Consider the following 11,854-nt stretch of genomic DNA (forward strand, 5'->3'; position numbering starts at 1 on the left):
CTACCCATATATTTAGAAAGTTCATATGAGCTTTAATTTGTTTTATTCTAATCTACGGTGGTTTTAACTTTCTGCATGTTTTAAATTATGGTTGTAAACTTTTAGTGACACTTTTACTGCTTTATCCTTTCTGTAAACTGCACTGAGGCTTTTTTCTACAGTCAAGCGGTATGTAAATCATATGAAATAATAAGACTAACGGCATGTAATAAATGTATGTTTGGTTGTTATTTTTATAATGACTTTATTTTGGTTAATTGCCATGTAATTTCATGTCATTTCTCATTTGGGTTGCATAAGTTCTTTTGGTGATTTAATTTAATGAAAAGCTTTTGAAAACGGAAGAAGGGGGCCAAAAGAACCAGCAATCTTTTTCTTTTTTGTACTGGCTTCCCAACTGGTAAAACTGAGTTTAGAACTAACTGTACATTTAAAATGATCCCATTTTAAACAGTCATGGCTTCCCCCGAAGTATCCTGGGAAATACGGCTTGCCAAGGGTGCTGAGAGTTGTTCGGAGACTCCCTATTCCGCTCACAGAGCTACATCCCCGAGTCCTCTATGAAGAGGGACTGATTGTTAAACCACTCTGGGAATTGTAGCTTTGGGACGGGAACGGCAACCCCCCCCCCCCCAGCAACTCTCAGTACCCTTGACAAGGATTCTTTGAGGGAAGCCATGACTGCTTAAAGTGGTGTGAATGTGGCCTTCAGTTAGGAGTCTAAAAGCCAAACACCACTGGACTCCATTCATTAATGTGTTGCCTGCTGAACTGCAATTACAGTGGCACCTCGGGTTACAAACGCTTCAGGTTACGTGTTTTCAGGTTGCGGACCGCGGGGAACCCAGAAGTACCTGAAAGGGTTACGTCTGGGTTTCTCCAGTCATGCATGTGCAGAAATGCTAAATCATGCTTCACGCATGCGCAGAAACACCAAATCGCGTCACGCGCATGTGCAGACGCAGTGCTGCAGGTTACGAATGCTGCAGGGTGCGGACGTGCCTCCGTCACGGATTACGTCCGCAACCCGAGGTTCCACTGTACTGAATTTCACACGTGGTGCTAGTTTCATGTGATGTCAGTCAGTGCAGATCATAGTGAGCTAGATCACCGTTCCCCAACCTTTTCCTGACCGTGGCCCCCTTCCAACCTTGTTTCCTTCCTGTGGTCCCCCATGGGCGTAGCCTGGGGGCAGGGGAGAAGCTGCCCCCCCATAAGTAAAAATCAATACAAATCTGAGGTTCTGCCCCCTAACAAAAATCCTGGCTACACCCATGCAACCCCGTCCTACCAGTAGAAAGGTAGCTATTTAAATGTTCTGTTTGTAAACAGATGTTTTATTTATATTTTTTATAATTTATACAAAATATAATTACATAAAATGATAGGAACATAATGAAATATTGCTGAAGCAGAAAAACAGAATCATGGAGCTAGAAGGGACACCAAGGGTGATCTTTCTAGTACAACCTCCTGCAATGTAGGAAACTCAGCTAAAGCATCCATGACAGATGGCCATCCAACCTCTGCTTAGAAACCTCCAAGGAAGGAGAGTCTAAAACCTTGCGAGAGAGATCCATCTTCCATGTATTATAAAAATTAAACAACACTTATTTGACCCCAGTTATTTGACACAGATATAGTAAACCTCCAGATATAGTCCAAAAGGTACACACGGAGTTCTGTATCTCTGGGAGAATTTTAAAAAGCAAATGGTTCTCACCGACCCGGTGCGAAAAGATATTGTCATGTGGAGGAGCCCTGGCTTCCTAGATAAAACACTATAGCCCCACACACCCTTACCTGGGAGTAAGGCCCACTGACCTCAGTGCTGCTTTCTTCTGAGTAGACAGCTATTTACTAGATGCAAGTCAGCAGCACCAGACAAACCCACTTGGCTGAGTACTGGGGTGGATTTCACCCCACACCTTGCAGAGCCGGGCAGACTCTGCCAACGGGCCCAGCACTGGCAGCAGTAACAAGCAGCTCTGGCTCACCCAGCCCTACCCATTGCTACCCTACCACTACACTTACCTGACCTGGGGGTTCTGGATCGCGGACTCTACCAGTCAGAACTGGAGCCTCAGCGATCACCGTTTCCCGCTGGAAACAAACTGCTCCAAGAAAATGCACATGGCAGAAAGGAGCACTAGGCCCTGGTGACCCACCCCCCCATAGCCAGCCAATCAGGATTTTTTTTTAAAAAATGCTTTTTCCCTTTCCCCTTCTCACTTCCCTCTGACGCCACCTAGCCTTGTGCTGTGGCCCCCTATCTATGTGATTTTCACCTGGGGCCCCCTTGGCATATCCTGGGCCCCCCCAGGTGCCATATAGCCCCTGACTGGGAAGCATTGAGCTAGATGGACCAATAAAGCAACTTCCTATGTTCCAATTTTCTCAAGCCCCCTAAAACCAAGAGCCAGCTCAGATCAAGGGAGAGGTAACAGTCTCAAAACAAAAAAGATGGCAACCCTAAATTCATCACAGATGCCTTTCCTAAAGGACAAGTGGTCTGGGGTGTGTGTTTGTTGTACAGTCTCCATGCCAGCCAAGGATTTAAGGTTTGATTACTGCAACCCAGACTCTCTGCTTACAACCCTGGAGAGGAGTCAATGAGGGGGCTTAAAAACAAACTATGGCTAATCTCCTCCACATCCAGCATTGTGATTAACCCAGCTAAGTGGCTTAAGAAGGTGCTAACTTAATTTGAGCCCCAAAAGTAGAGGTTACCAGACTTGGGTGAAAGTCAAGTCCTGCAGCTGAGCTGCAAGTACACACCCCCCCCCCTTCCTAATTCTTTGAACTCAGCTGCTTGTACAGCTCTTGCTTTTCCTTCTCAACCTGGACACAAATCTTTACATGCCCATTAGCCTTTATATGCTAAATCTTTACACGCCCCCACAACCATACTTGATCCAATTTGAAAACAGGAGCCATATGAAGACATCCACACCATCTCTCCACCCACTGGTATGGGCAAAAATTGGGTGACTTTGAAAAACATTCAACTGCACTGATGCATTTGACAACATGCAAATGCAATGTGAAACACACTGAGGGGGCAATGATTTTGCTGCCCTTTAAGCCAGTAATGTGTACACATGTACATATGGTGCTTACTGGTGATTTGTCTACAGGGATGTTATACAGCAAGCAGCATTCACCCCATGTTCATCCTGATTTATTTGCTGGGTATTTATATGCCTTGCCATTAGTTATTCATCCACTCTTTTCAAAGCATTTCTCCATCACTTTTCAAACAGCAAAAAGAGTTGCAATTTTTAAAAGTTTATTTGTTGTGCTAGAGCACCAGAGCTCTTTAATCCACGTTGAATGTGCAAACCTGAAGTTCTGGTATGTGACTCAATCACTCCCGCAAACTACAGACAGCCTGGAAGCAGCCCTATATAAAAACAATGCAACTTTTAAAATTCCTGGAGGAATATTGCCCTAATATATTGGGATTCGTATTGGGATTTGTATCATGTGGATGACCATTAAGGAGTTGTGTTATCAGGCCGCTGGTCCATCTAGCTCACACATTCTACACTGACTGGCAGCAGCTCTCCAGCGTTTCTAGCGGGGGACATTCCCAGTCCTACCTGAAGATGTCAAGGACTGAACCTGGGACCTTTTGCATAAAAAGCAGGTACTCTTACCTCTGACTATGTGTGGCATTTGATCATGGGGGGCCCCACCAGTCTAACATGGTACAGTCCAGGTAGAGCTTTACCAAGGTTACGAACAACTCAGAATTTAAATCCCTCCTTGAATAATGTTTGCACAGACACTCAGTGCTGATGGCCACTGTTTGGGCAAATGCAGACTCAATTAGCAGCTTTTTGTTTTGTTTCCAAGAACAGAAGCGGAACACAAGAAAAGCCCTGCTGGGTCAAGCCAATGGCTCGTTTAGTCTATCATTCTCTTCTCCCAGTAACCAAAAGAGGCCTGTGGGGAAATGGATGGTTTTTAATAAGTCATTCTTTTCTTCAGCATACATACACATTCATTTTTGACCCACAGGTGACTGATCAAACAGGTTGGGGAGGTTTTTGAAGAGCCGGCAAAACCTGTTTATCCAGGACCAAGGACAAAGATGCCTCTTGTTGTACAGCTTTCAGCTGTCGTCCTTCTTCCTTTGTCAGAAAACATCAGCACTGTACTCCCTTCCCCTCCGTCAAACGCATGCAGTGAAGCTAAGTAAAAGAACCAACTAAAGTCCTAGCTTCAAAAAGGAAAAAGTCTTTTGCAGCCTGAAGGAGAGCGTGGGATCAAGTGGCAGGCAGATAGCACAATCCAGGCAGGGCAGGGTTCCGCTGAAGTTAGCCAGTCCTAATCCATATATGCCTGCTTTCTAATAACTGGTGCCAACAGAGACAGCTGCATGAGCCCCCTTGATAGATGAAGGCTCAGCAGTTATTAGCCAGACCAACATTGCCCTGGGTGGTGCTTTGGTTAGCTCACTTCTCAGGAATGGGCCTTCACCTCTCTGCAACAGCCACTTCAGAGACCCGTCAACAGCTAGAGAGGAACCAGTTAACTGGTGACAAGGTGCTAATTACCCACAAGCCCTTTTTATCTTGGGTTTCTCTGACATTAGCTGGGCCTAATTGGATCAAGACATCTCAAAGCCTACGGACAGATAACACCCTTTGGGCTGCAGGATTTGGTGGTATGGTAGAAAACATATCTATACCTTAGGACCTCCTAAGGTATGGAAGGTAGCTCAAGCAAGAATGCAAGATGCATACGTTATCTTTTGCTACTAGGTCAACTTCCATCAATGCTGAAGGTTGCTGGCCTTTGAGCATCACTGAGTGCTTCCAGACAGTTATTGCTTTTAGGCTGGATACAATCCCTCCCAATGAGGAAAGTGATGAGGAGGTGTGGGATAACATTTGCTTTATGTAGTGTTGTCTAACCTCTGCACAAACAAATTGGAATGAATGTGTCTAACCTCCCTGAAGACTTTGTGCAAGCAAACCAGGATAAATCCACAATGAACACGTCTAGATGTGGAGCCAGAGCTTCTCCTCATACAATTGGAAGCTTTCTAAGGGTCAGCTCACATGTTACTAGAAGAGAGGTGGCTGCAAGCATCTCTTAATTTCAAGGGCCTTGCTCCTCACTCAAGCTGCCATGGAGGTGCTTCTTGTACTAAGTGGTAAGAGAATCTGGACATGTTCAGAGGTGCACTTTATTATCACCTCTCATGCTCCAAGCATAAATCCCAACACAGAATTCTGAGGCTTAATTAAGGCCCATATGCTACTTCTTCACTGAAGAAACCTGGTGTCACTTTGGAATTGTAAGAAACCGAAAGATCAGTGCCTTTCTGAATTAGTGGTTAAAACCAGTGCACTTTTGAAAGGATCACTCCACCATCTTGATTCAAATGTCATCCAACTGTGTCCAAACAGAGATGAAAATCTGCTCCTTGACCTCAGGAGCCATAATGCAAAATTTGGTTACAATATCTTAAGAGGTGTCCAAATGCACAACAAACAAAGATATACAGTATTTCCAAAATATACAGTAGATGAAAACCAGAAGCTTATGCATCTCTGCTACACCAAGTTTCCACTGATTCATAATTTACATTTACCACTGCTGTGGGTGGTAGAACTCAAACCAAAAACAAATAGTGCAATCCTGTGCATATTTACTTGGAAGTAAGACCCAGGGTCAGGACTGCTGCATACTTGAGGGTCTACTGGGCTTCCTTAGTAGTGGTTACTGGAACTGTGGCTCCTCTGATCAGCACCAGGCAACTACCTTTTATGCATCCTGAAATGCCCTAAAGCTCATGAAAGGGATTGTGGGAAATTTAAAATGGTGACCAGTCAACAGTGAGAGTGGCGGGTGGCGGGATTTGAAGAAAAGCTCGGACAGCATCAGCGGTAGGCTTTGTCAGACACTGAGGCCTGGCAGCTGCCCCAAAGCCATTCAAAATATAAAAGTTAGAAGTAATGTATAACAGCCCTCTGTTGCTGAAAGGATTGCAAGCTTTGGAATCACACTGAATGCTTCTCCAGGAATATCTGCCCTTATAACCAGAGCGAGATAGAGTTAGTTAGCTACCTTTCGTTCAAGCTGTCCTGTGGGGGACAGATTAGAATCTACAGGGCATCAGTGAGCATGTATCTGGAGGTGGGAACTGCTAAGCGACAATTAACGATTTCACCGAGGGGCAATTAAAGTGAGGAGAAAGAGATTAAATATTTTGCTGCTGGGTTATTGATCACCTGCCAACTCTGAGACAGATAAAAGGGGGGGAAATGCAAGCCAGTCAGGACAAAGTTGTTGTGAACACAAAGGCTCAACTGGCAGGGAGGTTTTCCCAGATAAAAGAGATATTGGGGCAACCGCTGCCAACTGCAATTTTGGGGAACTGTTTGGTTGTAGGAAATCGAGCTTCAAATCTTTGCTGAGTCTCAAAGTTCACTCAAGGCTCATCCACACTCACCTTTGCTTTGCACTTTCTAGGCATTTTTTGTTTTGTTTTGGTCCTGGCGTTTTCTCCAGGGAAAACCACATTTTACTGCTAAATCAGAGCAAACGGCAATTGGTTTTCCGTGGATTGCTGTTTGATCCAATTGAGAGGTAAAACATGGCCTTTCCTGGGGGAAGTGCCAGGACAAAAATAAAAGCTCAAACACAGAGCTGGAAAGCCCAGACCTGTGTCTAGAAATGTGGCACAAAATGAAGTGTGGATGAGCTCTCATTCGGCTTAGGTGAGTCACCCTCTCTCACCCTAAGTTACCTCAGAGGATGGTGCTATCCAGATATCCCAGGAAAGGCAGGAGGAAAACATGGAGCAAATCCAGAATCACAGAATTGTAGAGTTAGAAGGCACCCCGAGGGTCATCTAGTCCAACCCCCTGAATTGCAAGGAATCTCAACAGAAGAGATTCTAATACACTGAACAGCAGCTAAACTGACATATTTATAACAGGGATGGGGAACCCTTTTCACACTAAGAGCCACATTCCCCTCTGGGGCAACCTTTTTGGGGCCACTTGAAAGTGGTGGGAGGGGTCAGAGTCAAAAGTAGGTGGAGCAATGAATGCAAATTTCACCTTTGTGCAGTTCCCATGCATACTCACACAACCCTCTCTATCCTCCATCCAGGCATGCAAGATGCCTGATCAGAGTTCAAGGGTGCATTGCAGCCAGGCAAAAACACTCAGGGAGAGTGCAAAGCAAGGCCAGTGAGGGATGCAACCCAAGGAAAGCCTGGGTAAAGTTCCAAGGGACGGATAGAGAAGGTAGGAAGGCTACATTTGAACTCTGGGAATGAGGTTCTCCATCCCTTATCTAGATGAATGGCCTAATTCTTACTGAGGTAACAAACTGGAGGTCAGGCTTCCCATGACTGAATAATGTTCGATACAGAAAAGTTCAGCAAACCCTGGAATGTCAGAGAAAATCTTGCACTGGGACCCTTCTTTCAAGGACTCATTTTCTATGTGCAGGGAATTTGTTATTGTGAAGGAAATCCCCCACTAGCAACCTGAAGCGGTACAGCTGAGACAGAGGTTAACCACCTGAGGGAGAAGAAGGTGGACATCTAATGTAGCTTCTAACATTCCATCCTGATCTGCACTGTGAGAGCGAAACTCACCCTCTATTGACCTCTCAGGGGCTCAGCCCTCACAGACTTGAAATTCCACAGAGGAGAATGCAATGCGCTCCCCACTCTCTGCAGAGACGAACTGCGCTCTCCCCCAGGGGTCTTTGCACTCTGAATGCTCTCCTGCCACACACACAGTGCACTCATCCTAAAGATGAACAGTTATGGTAATGCCCATCTCCTCGTCACCGAGGATGTGCTTTTCATTCGAGTATTTTCCATGGTTCAACACTGAAACAGAGGCACAGCACCCTGCAATCTGCACCACTTGCGCAACCACCGCTGGCATCCTATTGTCCTGTGCTGCATTGTCCCCAGCCTTAAGGTTATAATTAGTACGTCTGATTATCCAAATTAAGAACATAAGAGGAGCCCTGAAGAAAGAGCCTGCTGAATCAGGCCAGTGGCCCATCTAGTCCCACAACCTGTTCTCAACGAGGCCAATCAGATGCAGGACCAGAGTGTAACAACACACTCTTCACTTGCGAGTCCTAGCATACTGTGAGTCCTAGCATATTGCCTCTGAAAGCAGAAGTAGAACACAGCCATCGTGTCTAGTGGCAACAGATAGCCTTGTTCTCTGTGTATTTGTCCAAGGCTGCATGCATGCCATACATTTAAAGCAGTCCCCCTCCCACTCAAATAATCCCAGGAAATGTAGTTTGTCAAGGGTGCTGGGAACTATAGCTTTTGAGGGGTAAACTACAGTTCCAAAGATTCTTTACAGGGGTGTGCATGCTTTAAATGTATGGTGCATGCACATATTATCCTCTTTTAAAGCCACCCAAATTGGTGTCCATCACTATTCTTGTGGCAGTGAATTCCATAGTTAAACTACACACTGCGTAAAGAAGTGCTTTCTTTTGCCTGTCCTGAAACTTTCAACATTCGGCTTCATTGGATGTCTGCTAAGTTCTAGAGTTATATCAGTTACTGCTTTTCACACTGTGTCAAAGCTGCAGATGTTCACTCGTCATGTGTAGGAGGGCTGATTACAGATCTACAGCTGTGATTTTCAGGACTCTCCCAAGTGATACCATTTGTACTTTTTTCCTGTTTAAAAACGCCAAAACAATGCTGGGGTGCACATAAGTTCCTGCTACCATATCAGAGCTGTGGCCTGAGGAGGCACAAACGTAACTTCAAAAGCAACAGCAACTGAGAACCATCTTATCATTTTAGGCTCTCAGTGGGCCCAGAGATCAGGGAAGAGCAAAGGCAGGACCAAGAATGGAATTTATTGCACATGCAAGCCTCAGACAGAAGCATTTAAACTAAAGTTTCTTAGTGCTTAATTATCAAGGGTAACCTTTCATTAGCACAGTCACAGGCTGATGTGTTCCACTTTCTCCGCTGTAGAAGAACAAAGCTGTCCAAAAGGGTCAGAACCCATAATTAGAACATCATGTATACTCTGAGGTTCAGATACATGTGGCCACAAAAGTATACCGCAGTGTTTCTTCATTACATTCACAATTCTGGGTTATATGTGGAGGCACATGTCTCCACTCGTATACCTGAAAAGATTTGTGTAACAGTATGAACGACTGGGCTTCTGTATGGTTCTGGCAGGGTCTCCTGTGAAGGCAAACAATTCTGCTGTGTCAGGAGTGACCAAATGACCACAATCACACCCGAAACAGAGCAGTTATCACATATCCGCAGTGAAAGCTGATTAGGAGGAGAAAAGGCCACTGCAGTAAATCACACAGAGACACAGCAAGTAACCTCCTCTGTTGGTGGATCTTTTTATAATTAATCACACATAATCCTATGCAAGTCTACTCAAAAGAAAACCCCACTGAGTTCAATGGGGCTTTGTAGCACTTAAGTGGGTATATAGGATTACAGTATAAACTGACATATCGCGATATAGATGTTTTGGAGTCCAAAACATCTGCAGGGCAGCACTTTGCTGAAGGCACCATATACAGCGCTGGCAAAAGAAGTGAGAAAACATCTCGCTCTCTTTCAAGAGAATAACTTGGATTCATATTTTAAAACGGCCCCTTCCACCTGCTCCCACACACCCCAGCATGCTACTTATTTTGTGTGTTACTACAATCAGCCACACACCCAAATTTAATTAGACGCCCTTCTGGGCATTAAGTGGCAACCCAGATTTTCATCTTCCCCCACGTTCCCAGGCTTTCCAAGCCAATAGGAACTCACTCGCTTTACGCAAACCACCAGCAACATCCTACTAACTCACTAAACCTGATTGCAGCTTCAGATTATGTCTCAGTTGGAATAGCAGAAAACCAAGTAAGGGTGGTTGGTGCGAATGGGTCTGTAAAGTTAAGTTCCTGGATTGGTGCATCCTAGAAGCTCCGTTGCCACATTTAAGCAGGCAATGGCAAGAATAGTGTGCCAATGAAAATGTAGGGGTGTCAGGAATTATTCCCGCAATGGGCTGGCCTTTGCCCTTTAATGTCTCCTTTGTTCAAGAACTCCTGAGGTGTAGAATAATTATACTGGGCAAATTGCACAGATACTATACAATCTTGTTCACATGGGATGATGAAATAATTGTGATTCATTCCAGAAATATCTTTTGCTTTGTCAGCCGGTTCTGCACGTCGTTTCTGCGTCTAGTTTCACAGTACAAATCCTTCATCCCCTGAAAGGCTCGTTTTTGTTTTTCAATGATTCAACAGGCAAAAAGAACTGTGAATACTATAGGCAAGTAAGTGGCTTAGTATCCCTGACATACTCAAGAATCAAGGGTGGCAGGGCCCTCCCCTCACAATCAGTCCAAGATATACTATTAGGGGAGATAAAAAATGACATTTGTTTAAAATATTTGAATGTCTCAGGCTCAATCCCCAGTGTACCCAGTTACGGCTGAGAAGGCACCCAGTCGAGTATCCCAGACAACTGTTGCCAGTCAGAGCTAGATGTACCCATCATCAGGTCAGATCAGATCCACACAATACATTAAAAGCACATGGCATCCCCCCAGAAAATACTGGAAACTAATTTACCCGCCTGCCCAGAACTACTGTTTCCAGTACCCTTAACAAACTACAATTCCCAGGATTCTTTAGGGAAGTCAAGTGCTTGAAATGCTGCCTATCTATCTTTACCAACTGGAAAGTTCTCAAGGCAGCTTACAATATATACAAAAAATACAAAAGTGAGAGATGTGAAGTGTTCTTAAAAATGAAATAATAAATGGTTCTGGAATTCTCACAAAATTCCAGTCAAGCTGAAACCTCACATCAGTAAAAACACCAAGGAGTCTTATGGCACCTTAAAGAGACTTCATAAATATATTAAAACACGTACTTTTGTGCATTCAAACAGTTTTGTTAGATGCTCAGACCACAAAAGCTTATGCCACAATACCTTTGTTAAAAGGTGCCACGATACTCTTGATTGTTTTCACTGCAGGACACTTACGCAGTTAACCCTCTGGAAATCTTCTCATAATAGCACTACTTCTAGCAGTTTGCATCACAAATGGGTAAATAAACAGAGGAAAGAGGGGGGAAATTCCAATATCAGTTGAGATAATTTATCTCAATTTGCCTAATGCAAATTGATCGCAGCAATATATTATTCACACACACACAGAGGCACCTTCACACTAGGTAGTGTCTTAACTGGTGAATCATAACACCATCAGTGGAAATCTGAGGTCATTTCCTGCTCCATCACTTATCAGAATAACCCAAGCAGGGGGTAAAGAAAGACAATAGCAAATAGACGCCAAAGGTATGTGGGAAACAGATGAATAACCTCAAGCTCTTAATGTTAATGTGTGAAGGCAGGGATGGGGAACCTGTGTGGCCCTCCAGGTGTTGTTGGGCTGCAAAACTCCCATCAGCCTCAGCCAGCAGGGCCAATGGTTAGGGCCGATGGAAGGCATACTCCAGCAAAAAAAATATTATTATTATATGCTGCCCATCTGGAGGGTCACAGACTGGCCACTCCTGCCTTATCGCAGGGTATATACCAGTACAGTGGTACCTCGGGTTACATACGCTTCAGGTTACAGACGCTTCAGGTTACAGACCAGAAATAGTGCTTCAGGTTAAGAACTTTGCTTCAGGATGAGAACAGAAATCGTGCTCTGGCGGCGCGACAGCAGCGGGAGGCCCCATTAGCTAAAGTGGTGCTTCAGGTTAAGAACAGTTTCAGGTTAAGTACAGACCTCCGGAACGAATTAAGTACTTAACCCGAGGTACCGCTGTAGTTCCATTATTTAGCTACATGCTG

General features: G+C 44.6%; 1 protein-coding gene across 2 annotated transcripts in view; it reads right to left on the reverse strand.

Annotated features, from left to right (window-relative positions):
• Nucleotides 1-11,854, reverse strand: part of PLEKHN1 (pleckstrin homology domain containing N1) — a 55,144-nt gene that overhangs the window by 31,339 nt on the left and 11,951 nt on the right. The gene's annotated exons all lie outside the window — the stretch shown is intronic.

Source organism: Podarcis pityusensis, assembly GCF_964106645.2.
Source record: "Podarcis pityusensis genome assembly, chromosome: 8".
Classification (NCBI taxonomy): domain Eukaryota; kingdom Metazoa; phylum Chordata; class Lepidosauria; order Squamata; family Lacertidae; genus Podarcis; species Podarcis pityusensis.